Source organism: Rhinopithecus bieti, unplaced genomic scaffold (genome assembly GCF_001698545.2).
Source record: "Rhinopithecus bieti isolate Rb0 unplaced genomic scaffold, ASM169854v2 scaffold_21777, whole genome shotgun sequence".
NCBI lineage: Eukaryota > Metazoa > Chordata > Mammalia > Primates > Cercopithecidae > Rhinopithecus > Rhinopithecus bieti.
In genome coordinates this window covers 889335-894881 of record NW_016810508.1, presented here as the reverse complement: position 1 = coordinate 894881, position 5547 = coordinate 889335, and the positions used below count along the sequence as shown (strand labels likewise).

The 5547-nt window shown below is 36.6% G+C and overlaps 1 protein-coding gene across 1 annotated transcript in view; it reads right to left on the bottom strand.

The window, feature by feature from the left end:
- The window catches only part of ATG10 (autophagy related 10), a 222304-nt gene extending 217394 nt beyond the window's left edge, over window positions 1-4910 (bottom strand). The window contains exon 1 of the mRNA XM_017892224.1: window positions 4830-4910. The gene's annotated coding sequence lies outside the window, so the exon portion shown is untranslated. The remainder of the gene's footprint in view (window positions 1-4829) is intronic.
- Between the last annotated feature and the right edge of the window lie 637 nt (window positions 4911-5547).

The following is a 5547-nucleotide window of genomic DNA, read 5'->3' as shown; positions in this document are numbered from 1 at the left end:
GAGTAAAGAAATTAAAAAATGTAGAATTATCAGATATAAAAATCAACTAAAGAGTATTTGTAAAAAAAAGATTTCTTTCTTGAAATGAAGTCTGACTCGTCACCCAGGCTGGAGTGCAATGGCACAATCTCAGCTCACTGCAACCTCCGCCTCCTGGGTTCAAGCAATTCTCCTGCCTCAGCCTCCCGAATAGAAGGGATTACAGGTGCCTGCCACTATGCCCAGCTAATTTTTGTATTTTTAGTAGAGACGGGGTTTCACCATGTTGGCTAGGCTAATCTCGAACTCCTGACCTCAGGTGATCCATCCACCTCAGCCTCCCAAAGTTCTGGGAATACAGGCATGTGCCACTGTGCCCGACCCATTTGTAAAAATTAAAACACGTTATTGTGACAGAGAAGAAAACAGATCAGGAAACTAGAATACAGACTCTATAAAACAGTGCCACATATGCTAGAAGTTAATATATGATAAATTGGGGATTTGGGGTCAGAGATGAACAAACAGATGAGTCAGTAATCAATATAAAGTCATTTGGTTCACCATTAAATAAAATAAATAAGCTACACTACCACATCACAAAATCTCCCAAAATAAATTCCAAATGGGTTGAAACCCTAAATACAAAAATTAAAATTATAAAGGTGTAGGGGAAAATACAAAAGAATATTTTCCCAGTTTTGAAGTTGTGAAAGACTTCCTAAGCAAAACACCAACTCCAAAGCTACTGAGCAAAAGACTGGCAGATTCATTTAAAAACTTCTATATGACAAATGATACTGTTAACAATGTTAAAAGAAAAGTGACAGACTGGGAAAAATATTTGCAATACCTATAGAAAATGACAAATACTGTAATAATATATGTTACTCTTATATATTATTATATAGGATTTATATTTTATATTATTATTATATAATATATAATCATATATAATGTTACTTTTACAAATCAATATTTAAAATAAACTCACAATAAAACAAAGGACATAATAAATGCCTAAAAGAAATACCAATAACCAATAAGCATATGAAAATACACTCAACATTAGTATTAATAAGGAAAATGCAAATCTGAAAATATATAATTTTCATCTTTTAGAATAAAAAAAGTTTAGCAATCAGCAATATCCAATTTTATAGAGCATATGAGAAAATAAGCATATTCATTTATTTTTTGATAGGAGTATAAATTAGTACAGTCTGTTTGGAGGGAAATCCTGTCCAATTTCTCATTCATTCATTCATTCGATAAATTTTATTGAGCACCTACTTCATGCAATGTGCTGTGCTAGGTCCTAAGAATACAGCAGTGAACAAAACAGACAAGTTCTTGCCTTCATGGAGCTTACATTCTGGAGGACGGGGTAGGGTGCAGGACGAAGAAGATAAACAGCAGACAACTAAATATGTAGAGCAAGTGGTTTTAAGTGCAATAAAACTCAATAAATTGGCCAGGTGCAGTGGCTCATGCCTGTAATCCCAGCACTTTGGGAGGCCGAGGCGGGCGGATCACCTGAGGTCAGGAGTTTGAGACCAGCCTGGTCAACATGGTGAAACCCTGTCTCTACTAAAACGCAAAATAGGCCTGGCATGGTGGCAGATGCCTGTAATCTCAGCTATTCGGAAGGCTGAAGTAGGGGAATCGCTTGAACCCAGGAGGATGAGTGAGCCAAGGTCGCACCATTGTATTCCAGCCTGGGTGACAGAGAGAGACTCTGTCTCAAATAAAAAATAAATAAATAATAATAGATAAATAAATGAAGAAATCCAGTTAAGCAGAATTTAAAATGATAGTGTTGAGAAGATGCTATTTTATGTAGGTGGGCAGGTGTGATCTGACTGATAAGGTGCCATTTGAGCACAGATACGAAGAAAGTAAGGGGCAACTCATAAAGCTATCTAGGGGAAGAACACAATAGATAGTGGGAACAGGAAGGGCCAAGGCCCAACAGAAACAGCAGGGATAGTAGGATGGCTGGAGCAGAATAAAGGAGTGGGAGAATGATAGAAGACAAAGATTAGAGAAGAAAGACAGCAGGAACCATTGAAGGCCTTGGAAGCCATGGTTAAAGCTTTGATTTTCACTCAGACTAAATAGGAAGTCACTGGACGGTTTTAGTAAAAGAGTTATATGACTGAACTCACATTTTAAAAGGATAACTCTAGTTATTGTTTAGATACTAGATTCTAAAAGGGCATTAATTAGGAAGCCAGGTGAAAACGATGGCAGCCTGGGCTACGGTGGTACGATGAAGGTGTTAAAAGTGGTCGAGTATGAACATATGTTGAAGATAGAGTTATTAGAATTTGCTAATGGATCAAACATGGAATGTATGAGAAAGAGAGTGGTTCAGGGTAACACCGGGTTTTTGTCTTGAGCAATTGGAAGCTAATAATTACTGACATAGGGAAGTATGTGGAAGATACAGGTTGCGGGTTGGGTAGTAAAAATTAGTTAAATTTGTGATGACTGGTAGACACAAAAATGGAATGTCAGTTTGGTTGTTCGATACAAAAGCCTGAAGTTCATGATAGGCAGTAAAATGCCAGTGCCTATCAATGTCATGACATGATAGGCACTTAAAAGGAAAAGTCATCAGTACATATGTATATATACTACATATATGTATATGCACCTAATATATAGTATATATGTATATATTATATATGTGTAGTATATATACATAAATGTGCATATACTATATATATACACATATACATAGTACATATATAGTATATATAGTACATATACATCTGTACATGTGTATAGATACACATATATAGTACATCAATACATATATACATATATAGTACAGATATATACATACATGTATCTATACGCATATATATACATGTGTGTCTGTGTGTGCGTGTGTATAGTATTTACAGCCAAGGCGCTGAATAAGATCTCCTACAAGGTGAGTCTAATTGGAGAAGAGAAGTTCAAAAATTGAGCAGTGATGCACTCCAATGTCTAGTTGTTGGAAGATGAAGAGAAACCAGCAGAGGAAGCCAAAAAGGGACAGTCATTGGGGCAGGAGGAAAACCAAGAGGGCAGCATCCCAGATGCCAAGCAAAGAGTGCTTCAAGAAGGGAGCAATATAGCCAGGGGTGGTGGCGCGTGCCTGTAATCCCAGCTACTCAGGAGGCTGAGGCAGGACAATCACTTGAACCCAGGAGGTGGAGGTTGCAGTGAACCGAGATCGTGCCACTGCCCTCCAGCTTGGGCAACAAGAGCAAAACTCCAACTCCAAAAAAAAAAAGAAGGGAGCAATAATTGTGCCAATTTCGCATTATCTATCAAAATGTAAACTGAGCATGCTGCCATTCAGCAATTCTATTTTGAAACATCTACTCTCATAGAAATATATATGTACACATAAAAATTGTATTGCACTGATAATTATTAAGTTATCTTTTGTAATAGTAAATTAAATGCCCATCAATAGGGGAATGGTTATATTATGGTGCATCTGAAGAGAATAAAATATAACAATTTTAAAAAACTGGTAGAAGTTGCTGATATAGAATGACTTCTTAAATATTAAATGAAAACAAGCTACTTGAAGAATAATCATTCTATATGTATATGTTAGCACTAAAGCAGGCAGAATAGTATGGTGAGAAAATGCATGAGCTCCATCCCAAACAGAATTCCTGGCATATTAATTTGGCGTGCCACTTTGGACAAGTTTCTAAACTCCTCTTTACCTTCCTTTCCCAAAATCCCTCAAAGGGATTAGATGAATTAATATATTAAAAAGGTGTGAACAATGTCTGGCACATAGTAATCACTCAATAAGTATTAGCCATTAATAATGTCTTAATAGTATATATTATAATATATAATAACAACATATATAGAGGCATAGGAAGAAGTTTTGAAGTCAAATCCCAAACTGTTAACACTGGTAATCTCTAAGGAGGAGTTTGAGATTGGAAGTTAGCAGATAGGGTGAAAGGTGACAGAAAGATACTTAAACATTTTATCATATATATTTCTATATTGCTTGAATTTTTAATATATTAATGCAAATTTTTACAAAAGCATATGTGCTTTCCTTATGAAATGTTTAACCTTTTTTTAATTGAGAGAGGAAAAAGAATAGTAAAAGTTTATGTATTTGAATGGCTATTCCTGGCAATTTTTAGTCAATGACTATGGTTCAACTGACACCAAAATGATCAAAGAACTGGGATATTGTGAAGCAGGCAATATAACATTTTCTAGCTATTTCCAAGAAAAACACATAGACAGATATATAACAATAAAAATAGAAAAGAGCCTGAATAAAATGAAAGAAAGGGAAGAATGAAACAGCACAGATATACAGACTCTGAATCTAACCATTCAGGCAAATCAAAAACCATATCTATCACACCTGAGACAGGCAGTCAACCATCATCTCCTTGCACATTTCCAGGGGCAAACAGCATATATTATTAGTCAGTTACACCTTATACTAACCAGAGTCTCTCATTGGTCCTACTTGTCTCATCTGAAGCAACATAGAATTAAGTCTTCTCTTTCTTCACCAAGACAGACTTTTGGCTACATACTCTGGTCCCACTACCTTGTCTGGGCAGGCCCAGCCCTGCCAGTGTGGGCAGAGAGCATTCCAAGCAGCAGGCTGCTATAGTTGCTCCAAATCTAAGCCAAAATACAGCTCAGATTCTTTCCATACAGTGCTGCCAACAAGTAGAATAGTTAAGACAATTTGGAGGTACAAGTAGCATGACTTCTGATTGACTATATTCTGCTGGAGAAACAACAGGTATTAGCAGGACACAAATGCAAGACTGTGCTTTATGCAGACTCTACTTTACCTTTTTATGTCTACTTAACCCTTCTTTCACTACCTCTTTCTTTGTCTTTGGTACAAATCCATCACCAGCTCTTCCCAGACCTTCCCAAGGTGGAGCTCACTACTCCATGTATGCCTCTGCCTCTAATTACTATTTACCGCATTTGCATGTGTTTTTTAACATTATAATGTCATTAGCATGCAAGGGAGCCCCGTTGCCAGGGCAACCAGGAGTGGTGAATGCAGGCACAGCCTTTAATGAAAACTTAACCCTACTTTGTTTAATTCTCACTGTGTTTTTTTGGCTCACTTCACCTTTGTGGGCCCAAAAATGGAAATATCCTACAGTTACCCCTTCTTATCTGGTGTTGCTCCAAGGTCTTGATAACCTATGTGTGTTGCTCTGGATACACTAACAACATACATTTTTTTCATAACTAACCTTGATAAATTTGCTCCCAATACAATATATTTTCCTTCTGATCAACACTGCTCATTCAATACAGTCCTTCGAATATCTAAAATAGTCTATTTTTCTCCACATTCAATATTGTCAGGTTCTTCAAATTTGGTATGATTTCTGGAGTCGTTACTCACATGACTGCCCAGACCTCATGTGGGCATTCTAAATGATGTGGTTGAGATCAAACTCACTACTTCTACAGCATCCTGCCCATCTGGTAACTCTCTTAAAAAATAAAAATAAAATAAGAGGTTAATTTGGATCAACCTACAAAAGT